The sequence below is a fragment of the Tamandua tetradactyla genome, chromosome X (genome assembly GCF_023851605.1).
Source record: "Tamandua tetradactyla isolate mTamTet1 chromosome X, mTamTet1.pri, whole genome shotgun sequence".
Taxonomy (NCBI): Eukaryota; Metazoa; Chordata; class Mammalia; order Pilosa; family Myrmecophagidae; genus Tamandua; species Tamandua tetradactyla.
In genome coordinates this window covers 10121976-10134353 of record NC_135353.1, presented here as the reverse complement: position 1 = coordinate 10134353, position 12378 = coordinate 10121976, and the positions used below count along the sequence as shown (strand labels likewise).

At 39.0% G+C, this 12378-nt stretch overlaps 1 protein-coding gene across 15 annotated transcripts in view; it reads right to left on the bottom strand.

Annotated features, from left to right (window-relative positions):
* Positions 1–12378, bottom strand: part of LOC143671311 (uncharacterized) — a 154629-nt gene that overhangs the window by 123542 nt on the left and 18709 nt on the right. For 7 of the 15 annotated variants that reach the window (XR_013169540.1, XR_013169541.1, XR_013169539.1 and 4 more), the window contains exons 3-4: positions 10952–10998; positions 8744–8868 (exon numbers count right to left, since the gene is read on the bottom strand). The exons of 7 other annotated variants lie outside the window; for them this stretch is intronic. The gene's annotated coding sequence lies outside the window, so the exon portion shown is untranslated. The remainder of the gene's footprint in view (positions 1–8743; positions 8869–10951; positions 10999–12378) is intronic. One more of the 15 variants, XR_013169538.1, reaches the window with a different exon arrangement.

Genomic DNA, 12378 nt, shown 5'->3' with positions numbered 1-12378 from the left:
TTATCCCCTAGCTTTCCTTCTGGTGAGTCACGTGACTCTGGCCTTCCTCTTTTAACCACACTCACACTCAGCTTTTTAAATTACACTTACAGTGTTGGGGACACTGATATTCTAAATTCTCAGAAGTGTTAATTAAAATTAAAATATATTATTACATATAAGTTGATATCTTCGACTGTAAAAAACATAAGCCCATGAGAATTTGGAAGGAAATCCAATTGAGAATGTTCCCAGTCTTTTTAATTGGACTCAGTTTTAGAACTTGGGAAGTAGGAACTCAAAAAAAATGTTTTTGAGGGTGTGGGTCAGTAATTGAACCTGGGTCTTCTACCTGGTAGGCGAAAATTCTAACACTGTACTACCCATGTACCCCCTTGAAAGTTCTTTTAAATAGGGAGTTAGGAAAATATGGGAAATACCATACCTAGTTTCATAGGTTTTGTTGAAACAGCAATGAAGACTATGGTGATTGAGATAATCTGCATGTCTTCGAATTATGAAACATTCCTTTTTCGATCAGAAAAAAAAAATGTGTGCTCTATGTACATAGAGCTGCAGGAAGCCTCCCGTTCTCCCAAAGACTACCGACATTTCCTAGAATTAAATTTTCCTCATCATGAATGGAATGTATCTTGTTCTTCCCAACTGAATTTATTCAGGCCGACTGGCCAGTTTGAATCTCTAATCTCTCTCTGCAACTTACCCAAAAAGAGGGAACATTATCTTCTCCTCCGTTACTCCTAAGAAATGAAATAAAAGATAATAGAGATGTACCCAATCTCACATCGACAAGAAAGCTCTGCTATCAGAGGTTTTGACTGTAATTCAACCATAAGATCTATCATTCATTCTTTACCAACATGCTGTCTTGGGCCGGGCCTTTCATTGTTCAATATATTTGGAATGCAGAACCACAAGCATCAGCTATTATTGCCACATAATGGCTTTTGGTTGGTCGAGGAAAGCAAATTAGATTCATTCCCCAGACATACCTGTGCATAGACACTATTAGTTTAACAGAAAGCTGCAACTTTTACAAGACAAGAAATCATAGAGCGCAGTCTCTACGTTGGATCCAGCATGGTCAAGGAAAATTAGTACAGACAAAAAAAGATAATCTAAAATAACTTCTATTTCTTACTGGTGATTCCCAGGGAAGAGAAAGCTCCCCTACCTCAAGCATCACGGCAATTGCCATTTCTTTTGCCACCTTCTATTCTCATCTCTTAAGGGCATATTAAGAAGACAAACTGATCTTTTTGGTCTGTGTGCTCCTCTTTCCTTCTCATCTCTTAATTCACAGTGCCTCAATATTTCTCTGAATTCTCAGAACAAAATACCAAAGAACCAGATGGAACTGTGTAGCCTGGAGTCAGATATGGATAGAAAAAATATAAGAACAGCATAGCTAAGGTTCTCTTTCATTGTCAAGGAAGAGGAAAAGTCTTGGAACATTGGGAGATTGCAAATTGGTAGAAAACTTTGCATGGTGTTCTGAAAGGTGTATGAGTGATTGCTTTGGTAGGGCTGACATCTTCAGATATGCTGCATATGATACTCTACTCCAGAGAGTAACAATCGTGTATAATTAAATATGACTGGCACCTCTGCGATTGGAGTGGTGCATAACATGGATGACATATGTGATGGAAATGGAGGTACATTGGGTGTGCTTAAGGACATAGAGATGACTGCTTTTCCTAGAGCCCTTGTATGACACCACTCTTCCACATCAGCTCCCATCGCTGGGCCATCTCAGGTACTCCATTATGTGACTACTCAGAGGCTAGAGTTAGGAAATGGATTTCTTCTTTAAAATACCTAAATTTCTTATGGGATTATAACCCTTTCTCAGCATTGCCGGACTGAAATGGAAACAAGAATTTGTTTTCTGAATGTTTTTTTCCGGTGAAAGGTTGTTGTGAGCATGTTTCTGAATATTCTATTAGGAGATGACATACTATGAGGTACATCCTCTCCCTTGACAATCTGAGGCTTTACACAGACAATACAGGGATATAAAAATGGAGAAGAGATATCAGATATGATGTTTTGTGGGACTGAGGTGAAATGCCAATGATATGGTTCAACATCTCCCTTTAGTTTCTTGTCAATGACTACAGTATCTTCCTGAGAGCAGCAGGCCACCATTATTTTTCATTTGTTCTTCAGTCTGAATTTCTGTTCTAGAGGCCAATTATCAGTCATCGGTTGCAAGAGGACACAATTTCTGTTCCTACACCCAACCCCTCATCGTAGGGTGGAGTCTCTACTTCAGGTGTGACAATTTGAGACTCCTGGGGCCCCGGGCATACTCCCCCAACTTTTTAATTGTGAGGAGGTGTTATGCATTAATTGTGTTTTTCCAAAATAGATTTGTTGAGTTTGTGACATCATTTGGAAATAGGGTCGTTTCAGATGGAATCAGTTAAGTTAAAATGAGATCAAACCAGGTGACTGTGGGCCCTAATCCAAAACGACTAGTGTCCTTATAAGAAGAGTAAATTTGGACCCAGAGACAGGAAGGCTTACGAGGGGAGAACCCATGTGAAGAGAGGCAGAGTAAAAGAAAGCCATGTGATGTCAGAAGCAGAGACTGAGTTATGTCACAACCAAAGGAACACCAAAGCTTGACAGCCACTGTCAGAGGAACAGATTCTTACATAGAGTCTTAAAAGAAATTATGACTAGGTCCAGGGGTGAATGTCTCTTTGGTGACATGGGAGATGACTCCCAGGGTTGAATACAGACGTGGCGCCATGGGATCAACAATTCCATCCTGACCAGATGGGGAATAAGAAGTGTGATTAATAAAGTATCAGTGGTGGAGAGAATGCAAACGGAGTCCAGAGGCTACTCTGGAGATTGCTCTTACGCAAGCTTCCGGTAGTCCTTACTACCTATCACAACCTACCAAACCCCTTCCAGCCAATCCGAAAGAACACCTAGGGCAATATATAAGATTCCACAAGGGTTGCAGACACTAGAGTAACTTGCCAGAAACCTACAACCTTCTGATGGGTCCCTGGTCCAGATAAGTCCTGAAACCTAGCCCAGCCTCTCCAGAACATCAAGTAGTTCCATCGCCCTAACCCATACTAGTGACAGAACCTTCCAATCAAAAATTCAAAATTGCCATTGCCCAAACTACCCCAATGAGTGGTATGGAAAGGTCAAAGATGATGGTGGAATTAGACATAGAAGATAGGACTTAACAAATGAATATGAATGCTGAATGCTGACTCATTAAATTGATATCTCTTAGTCTCCAGTATTCTAGAGCAACTAGAAGTAAAAACCTAAAATTGTGCAATTATACCCCATGTCAAAGTCAGAAATATGTTCTACAATTAATTGTGGTGCTGTGCTTGGAAATGTATAGCTTTTTTGTATATACGTTATCGTTCACAAAAAAAAGAAGGAAAAGAATGGTGATTGTGATGATGAAAAAGTACTTAAGCCCGCTAGCCTACTATATTCTGGAGCTCACAGAAGGAATAATACGAGAAGGTCATATGGTAGGACATCAGGAACTCTTGGATCTATCCTGTAACCACTTTTTGAAGAGTGCTTTGAAAACTATTGCTTCCTTATTTCTGTGCATTGTATATATATATTATACTGTACAATAAAAAAGTTAAAAATAAAAGGGTTCATGGCTATTCTGACCCTTTGATTTTAAGACTTCTAGCCTGCAGAACTGAGACAACACTTTTCTTCTTTTTAAAACACCCAATTTGTGGTATCTTAGAAACAGCAGCCTTAGAAAACTAAGACAGACAGCAACCTTAACACGTTTTTCAATTGAATTATTAGTACACGAACATTGTACAGAATAGTACAGCCATGTCGATAAATAAATAACTAGGCAAACAACCACAACAATTCCTGGAAGGCAGATGAGTATCCAGATGTGCTATAATATATTTTCTAAAAATTTGAATTTTCAAGAAATATTAGAAGATATGCAAAAATGTGATCCTTCCATAAGAAAAAAGTAGACAAAAGAAATTTTCCATGAGAGGCGCCAGTTGGCATATATAATAGACAAGGACTTTAAAGCAACCACATTTGAAGAACTAAACCATCCACATATATAGAATTAAAGGAAGGTGTTACAACAATGTTTCATCAAAAGAATACGTCAAAAAAGAGGTAGAATTTTTTTTTTTTAAAATCGAAATTCTGACATTATAAAGTACAATAGCTGACATGAAAAATTCACTATAAGGACTCAGAAGGGTACGATCTTAAAAATCCAATTTGGTAAGGCCTAAAGGAGAAACCTTGAAAATGGTAAGGGGAACAGGTAAGGAAAAACGGGTTCAAGGAAAGGAGTACTGGGTTTCACAGAGGTTCTGCAAAAAGAAAAAGTACTCAACAGAGGGAACATCACAACCACAATGAAAGCCTTGCTCCCATTTTACGCAGGCAACTTTCAGAAAACTGGATGTGAATTCCAGAAGAAAATCAAAAGGAGGCCTTTTTCCTGAGATGCTCAGTTCCTTTGACTTGCCTCTGACAAGGCGCCTACCAGACTGATTCCACTAAGGAAATTCAGGACTGCAGGCTCATGGAGGTGGGAGATGCACTGGTTTGAATCTATTATGGACCCTAGATAAATCATGTTCTTTTACCCTAATCTTGTGGGGTCAAACCTACTGTTGGGTGGGACTTCTTGATTAGGGTGTTTCCATGGAGATGCAATCCACCCAGGAGAGGTGGATCTTGATCCTTTCCTGGAGCCCTTTATGAGAGAGAACTCAGAACCGACACAGAGTGCAGAGAGATGAAACCATGACACAGACTTTTAGAGATGCTAAGCTAAGAGATGAAATCCAGAAGTTGTCCTGGAGAAGCTAAGTGAGGATGCACAGACACTTTAGAGAGAAAGAGAGTGGATCAGAAGTGAAAGCAATGAACCAGGAGCAAGGATCAGCAGACTCCAGCAATGTGTCTTCCCAACTGGACAGAGGTATTCCACATGCCAGAGGCCTTTCTTCAATGTCCAGGTATCTTTCTCTGGATGTCTTAATTTGGACATTTTCCAGCCTGAGATGTGTAAATTTTTAACTTAATCAATTCCCTTTGTAAAGCTAATCTATTTCTGATACATTGCATTCCAGTAGCATTAGCAAACCAGAACAGGAGACATACTTGTAGTCTTGGGAAACTAGCCTTCCGTATGTTCCAGAAGATTCCCCAATGTACGTCCAATGTCATTGCATACTTTATACATTTCATGCATTATTCGATTGCAGAGGTGTCAGTCATATAGAATTATATGTGATTGCACTCTCTGTAGTAGTATACCACACACAACATGTCTAAAGTTGCAGCCCCATCTAAACACCTACTCATGCAACTTTGAAACTGTCCCCAGTGCTTTCAAGTGCTAAATGGCCACCGGGAGTATTTTAAAGGTTCAATGCAACAACCAACCTGACTACAATTGCTGGTCCCTACCTCCAAGTTTACTGTCCCCTCCACACATATTGAAGTTACTACATTCCAATTTTCAGAACTGATTAACAGTAAACATTGCTGCTAGTTTCTCTTGCTCATGGAAAAAACAGCCTTGGATTTCATATTCTGCTCCTGCTTTCGTTAATGTAAATAAAGTATTAACAATTGTTTTGCGTTTTCCAAATCCAAAAGTAAAATAGGAAATAAACTGCCAACAGCCAAATATTGTTACCTAAAGATCTGAGTCCCTCTACCTGAGTTACTTATCTGAACTCCAAAACCCAAAATGGGCAGTGAAAACACGCAGGATTCTAGAGGCAAAAATGGGGACAAGCATCAGTGAATAGTAGGATGGAGAGAGAAGAAATCCCTTTCCTCCTAAGATACCGGAGTGAGCAGAGCTCATTTTTTTTTATCAGAAGTAAACTATAAGAGAAAAAGCATGCATAGTACCTACAGATGCCCTTATACTTCTTTCAGTCCCTGAGTCTCTGAGAGTTTCTCTTCAGTTAATTTGTTGTGAACACGTTTGTGTTTTTTTCATACTGAGAAACAAGGTATTAAGTGCCAGCATTTCCCTTCTCAAACTTAGCTTAGCCTAGATCAAAAACATAAAGGAACAAATATGGTGAATGATGTCTAAAGCTAGTGATTGAGTAACTGAGGCAAGTGAGACCAAACATATTGGGGTTCCTCTCTCCTTAGTCACCTTGTAATTACTATGGTATCTTGCCATAGTATAATACTAGTATGTTTATCTGCCCCTCCACTCCAGCTCTGCAGCTTAAACTCACTGCAGAGTCTAGATAAAGGACAGAGTAGCAAATATTTCTGTACCAAATGCTCTATCAAAGAATGTCTCTGCTGTGGGTTTTCCATTCTCAGAATACTGGGGGCCTTATCAACATTGCCACAGTTTTTTGAATGGCTACAGGGTCACCACTGGAAGAAGGAAGCTGAGAAATCCAAAACTTCCAGCTACCACTCAGCATGCTGCTCATAAATCAAGAGTGTCTCTGGGAGAGAAGAAGGTTACTGACCCTACCCACAAGTACAAAGCAGTGATTTTATCCAAGAAGTAATTACCAACTGACTTTACTCAGAGATTTTACCCACGGAGTATGTAATAAAACAGAAAGCACTACAGCTTTCCTTAAAGCAGTGGTTATATTAGGAAAGAAGGAAAGAGGTGTACAGAAGTCCAAGTCTACTGTAATTCTCAGAAACAATGCAGATTTTGGTGGGAAACCATTAAGAAGAGGTTAGTAGCTCCAAGAGAGCAAAAAGATAAACAACAGGCCAGCTAGTATATCAGACAGAACCAGGGAAAAAGACAGTTATGTGCTGGTATCAGCATAAATTTTAAAGACTTTCCTTAGAACCTACATGTTCAAAAACAGCCCAAATTATTTGGAAATTCTGGACTTTAAAAGTACAACCGAAATGAATTTTTCACTACACGCGATCAACACAGATTTGAACTACCAGAAGAAATGATCAGAATATGAGAAGAGAGAGCCATAGTGATATTGTTTACAAAGACTACAGAGTAAAATGAATTAAACAACCTGAGAAAACTGCAACATCAGGAGGTGCGCCAAAATATGTGTAGGAAAGTACCAGTAAGAGGGGAGAAAATTGTGCAAATCTGATAAAAAACAAAATCTATCCACCCAATATAAACTACTCATACAATTATGAGAAACCCAAATAGATGAAGACTGAACAAACAATAGTCAAATTGTTTTAACAAAAGAGAATCTTTAAAGCTGAAAGATAGAAGCTACCCCTGGTATAAAAGGGATCCTTCAATAAAATTGATGGCTAAGTTTTCATCAGAAACCAAGGACATGAAGGCATTGGGATAACAACGTTAGAGATGTCAGAAGTGGACAATCGTATCACTTCACCCCTTCATGTAAAATCTTTTTAAAAATCATCTAAAAGTATAAAGAGTCCAGTTGAGAGAAGAGCTTGGGCACTATCTTAACCCTTACGGATATGGTGACAACAGTGAGACTAGACAGTAATATGTAAAAAGGAACATGGAGCACCAAAGCCTTGGGAGAGAGGTGGCATAGCTCCATGAGATGACTAAAGGAGACAGCTTCAGAAAGGTAGAGATCTGAACTGAAAGGGTGTTTGGGTCCTCTACAATGGAAGAAATTATCATGAGGAAGTTAGATAGGTATAAGATCTTCAGGAGTTTAAAGGGCTGAATGTATATTTGGGTTGTGTCGAGAGCAAAAATTAAGAAGTATGTGAGGAATGATCTTGCACCAAGCTTAGTTCCAAGATTGCTTTGAAAACAATTTTCCTAAGACCCCACCAGATTCTAGACCAGATTTCTCAAGAGATGCTTCAGAGAGTCCTATGAAAGCTGGCCGAGCACTGAAAGGTGTGCACCTTGCATCAAGGGAGGGCATCTTGGTGACAGAAGTTCCACCCCCATTCCCAAAGCTATCACAAATGTTGTCAAGGTTGCACATTACACAACTCAGAAAGATGTCATTCACAGATCAATCTATGTAGATGACACCTTGCTGAATAGGGCACTGCACACAGCATAGCTGAAAACGTGGCCCTAGGTAATCCTATTCCCTCCCCACTCCAAGTAGCTTTCATTATATCCCCACCACAGAATGACTGCTATTCCCAAGGATTATCCATTAGGCCTAGGAAATGTTCACCCTATTAGCAAAAAATCTGAGCCGTGGTTCCCCACTGCCCATCCATCCTTTACATCTATCAAAAACATGAATGAATAAAGAAACATGCAAATAGTATGTCAGAAAATATGGATTGAAAAGAGATTGAAGGAGCCTCATCTAGCATAACCCTGCATAATACTCCAAACTTTCTTACTTCAAATAGGATTGAAGGTGAATTGAAAAGAAGGGGGGAAATTTGGTTCTGCAGGGAGGAAAATAAGTGGGAAGAGAGACGACACTATGACCACATGGCATAATGTGATCCCATACCCCAGGACCCCTTTATAACAACGTTGTGTAGATCCCAGAAGACTGTTCAAATGAAGCTATTCCCATGTTTCAAGAGAAAGAGAAAATAACCTTCCCTCCATTGTCTTCCTTCTCAGGAAGAATGATCCATGCCTGCATTATCTTGTTAACTTTCCAATTATTGATGATATTAGGGACGATTTATTAAAAACTTTTTGCCACCCATAAAGTAATTCTTCAAGTGGAAAGATCAAACATCTCAGCCTCTCAAGCTCCCACACTCCAAATTTCTTGATGCTTTTCCCAATGTTACTTACCTCAACTCCAATCCACAGAAGAGCCAGAAAAAAGCACAAATCTCCATGGTGAGAAGAGGTAAAGAGTAGAGATTTAGGAGGGTTCCAAGTTGGTGAGATTAGAAATTCGTCTTCTTCCTCAAACTCTAGAGGAAAAACAAAAACAACAGCCCATATAATATGCGAAATATATTAGACTCGTGTATTCGCAATATGATCTAAAATTTTTGTGTATGTAGGAGTGAGAGGATTTGAGACTATCCATATCTTGCTGTAATCCTTTTCATTGAAAGAAAAAGGAAAACTAAGAAGAAGTCAATATATCCAGATTCTTCAAATCCTTGGCTTCTTCCACATAATTATCACAGGATAACTGAGATAAACTGCGTGAGGATACTGCAGTCCTGATGGGACTATGCTGTCATTTTATTGATTAATATTTGCATGGTATATATATATTTCCATCCTTTTATTTTCAACTTACACATGTTGAGTTTGAAGTGAGTTTATGGTCTTATAAATAGCATCTAGTTGGGCCATTCTTTTGTTGCTATTTTTACCCGCTATACTAAACTTTCCTTTTTATTTATGTAAAGTTAAGGATAATTATTAATATGTTAGTGCTTGTCTTCCATTTTTTCCCTTGTTCTCTCTTTGGTTCCAATCTAATTCTTGTTCTTAAGGTGCTCGAGCCGTTTTAAGATGAAGAAAGTAAATCCCTGAAGAATCTGGATGGAAACTCCCCCCTGGGGCCCTCAGACCCTTACCAGAGGCAATTAAAGCTCTTCTGAGAGGATAGAGCCTAAACCAAAGTGAGTGCAGCTGTGCACAGTCAGTCACACTGCTTTCCGCAGGGTCACCACATGTAGTTGTGTAAGTTGTGAATTAACACACCCCAAAAGTACGAAACACTTTAGTGTAACTGTGTGGCACCCTTTGGAGTGGGGCACTGCACAAAGCTTAGTTCAATGTGGCAGCCCTGCACCAGCTCCTCCTCTTCCATTCCTATATTCACCTGATGTTTCCAGCCCAGCACCTCAAGAATTTATCCAAAGACCCATAAAACACCCACTCCTTTGTCCCTCCTCTTTCCTCCCTCCCTGTATGAATATTTCATCACCATTTGCATGCATGGTGTCAGAATTTCAGATTGAGAAAGGATAATCCTTTATTCTTTCCTCTTTTACTCAGGTAACATATCTCATTATCCACATTAATCTGTTGAATTTCAAGTTGCTAGCAATGGTGTTTTAAGTATAATTTTATTTCTCTCAAAGTTTTGTCCCAGAGTTCTTTCCCATCGTTCAACTAACATGCATTTTCTACCCCAAACTCGCACCCCCCCCCCAAACTTCTAAATTTCTCTGGAGAAGGCAAAATTCTAAGAGGTCCCCAGGATCCCCTCTACTCATGTGCCCAATATAATCCCCTTCCAATCAGTGTGAACAGAATTTGTCAGTCTGATAGGATATCACTCCAATGATTATGTTATCTTATATAACCAAAGGAAGGTTAGGATTTAATGAAGTTCCCTAATCTTCTGATTTTGATTTAATTGAAATGGAGATTATCCTGTGTTGACCTGACCTAATCAGGTAATCTCTTTAAAAGAGAATGTAGAGGGCAAAGACAAGAAACACAGCAAACAGTCTTCTGCTGGCCTCAAAGAAGCAAAATTCCATACTATGGAATCGGCCATATGGCACGGAACTGTTGGTGGTCCCTAGGAATTAAGAATCTCAGTCCTATAGCCACAGGTAACTTTTGAATTCTACCAATAACCAGTGAGCTTGCAAGAGGACTCTGAGCCTTGGCTAAAGTTGCAGCCCTGGTTGAGGCTTTAATGGAAACTTTGTTAGAACCAGGGCAGTGGACTCCTGACCCATGCAGACAGTGAAATGATAAATATTATGTGGTTTTAAGTACTAACTTTGTAGTACTTTGTTATGTAACATTTGAAAATTTGTACACCCTTATTTAGAGTTGTATACCTTCATGATAAAAGCACAAAGAAGCAGGGAAAACACACAGGAACCTCAAGGAAGAGCAGCGAGGTGAAGCAGGAGTTGTCAAAAGTTAGAGGACAGAAACTCCCTTACCTCCTTGCCCAGAAAGGAAGCAACATATAAAACTTAACTGGATTGATTTCCAAGAGTGAAAATGGCCTAGATCCTTTGGAATTCTTAGCCGTTTATCACAGCTTTGGTTGTATAGAAGACCTTTTCCTACCTTTTCATTCTGAGATGCAGGCTTCCATGTACTGGTATTTCTCTGGCCTAGGAAAAAGGAGATGAAAGAGATTTCCAGATTAAAATCTAGCACCTCTGGTAAAAGGGCACAATGACAAGTTTATGGAAAAACTTATGGATAAAGAGGTTGGAGAACTGAAAAAATACAAAGAGGCCAACATACATGAAATGAAGAGAAAAGGTAAATTAAGAGATCCAGGTATTTAATCTGTACTTCTCCAAGTCCTCCAGATGAAAATTACAGATGAAACAGAGTAGACAAGGAAATTTCCAGTGTCCATGCATATTAATTGTTTGAGAGATCTACATAGGCAAAGAATTTAACATCAATTTCTACCATCCCCCACACTCAACCTTTATTTACATCCACATATGGGCCTGGCTTAGTTATGTGCTGAAAAAATACAATAGATATGAATCTCTGTTTACTTACCATTGCATGCATAAATAATGACATTATGGTGGTTTCAATGACTTATAGCTATTTATAGTTATTATTATAGAAAAAGAAAGAGGCAGGATTTAAGTTCGGACTTCCTCTCTGCCAAGCCAGGGAAAGGTGGGTATTTTTTTCTTTGTTGAGGTGCTGACTGTCCTTGCCTCAATGGCGGCCAACAACTAAAAGGTTATTTTAGTTGTACCCCATGTAATCTCAGCTTCAGGCCTGGGTCTCATGAAGGATATATTTTGTGTCCCTCAGTTCGTGTTTACTATGTGCCCAGGCATTTTTCTAAATTCTTCACACACATAAATTCTTTTAATCCTTAAAAGAATCCTTTGAGGTAAGAGTTAGTATGTCCACCCCTATTTTACTAATGAGAAAAGAGAAGAAAGAGACGTTTAATCACTCTCTTGAGATCACACAGCCAAGCAGAAGTCAGACTATGATTTGAAACCAAGCAGTCGATCTCTAATGTGCCTTTTTTAAGTCAACTCACTGCACTGCCTCTGGTCTTTTGATTCTCTCTCCAAATCCTTTTACAGAGTTTGGAAAGAGCCCTGCTCACAAGTAAATGACTCAGAGAAAGCATATTAAGTACTCATACCTAAAGGATGGGCCTGATCTGAATTGGATTTTTGGCCACATCAAAGGATACTAAGATGTGCTCCTCTTGGATAGAAGAGTAGGCTAATCATTTGAACATACATGTGGAACTTTCCACAAAGAGTGCTGGAACAATAGAATGTCCATATGCAAAGAATGAATCTTGACTAGTGCAGCACATACACTAGAGAAGCAGGGGCAAATTTACCGATATAGACCTCAATATGGAATGTAGAAATATAAAACTTATGTAAATAAAGACGAAAAACATTTATGACCCTGGATAAGTCATGAAAAGCAAATTGGTGAAATAGATAATGATACATTTGCATTGTATCAAAATTAAAATATTTTGTTCTACA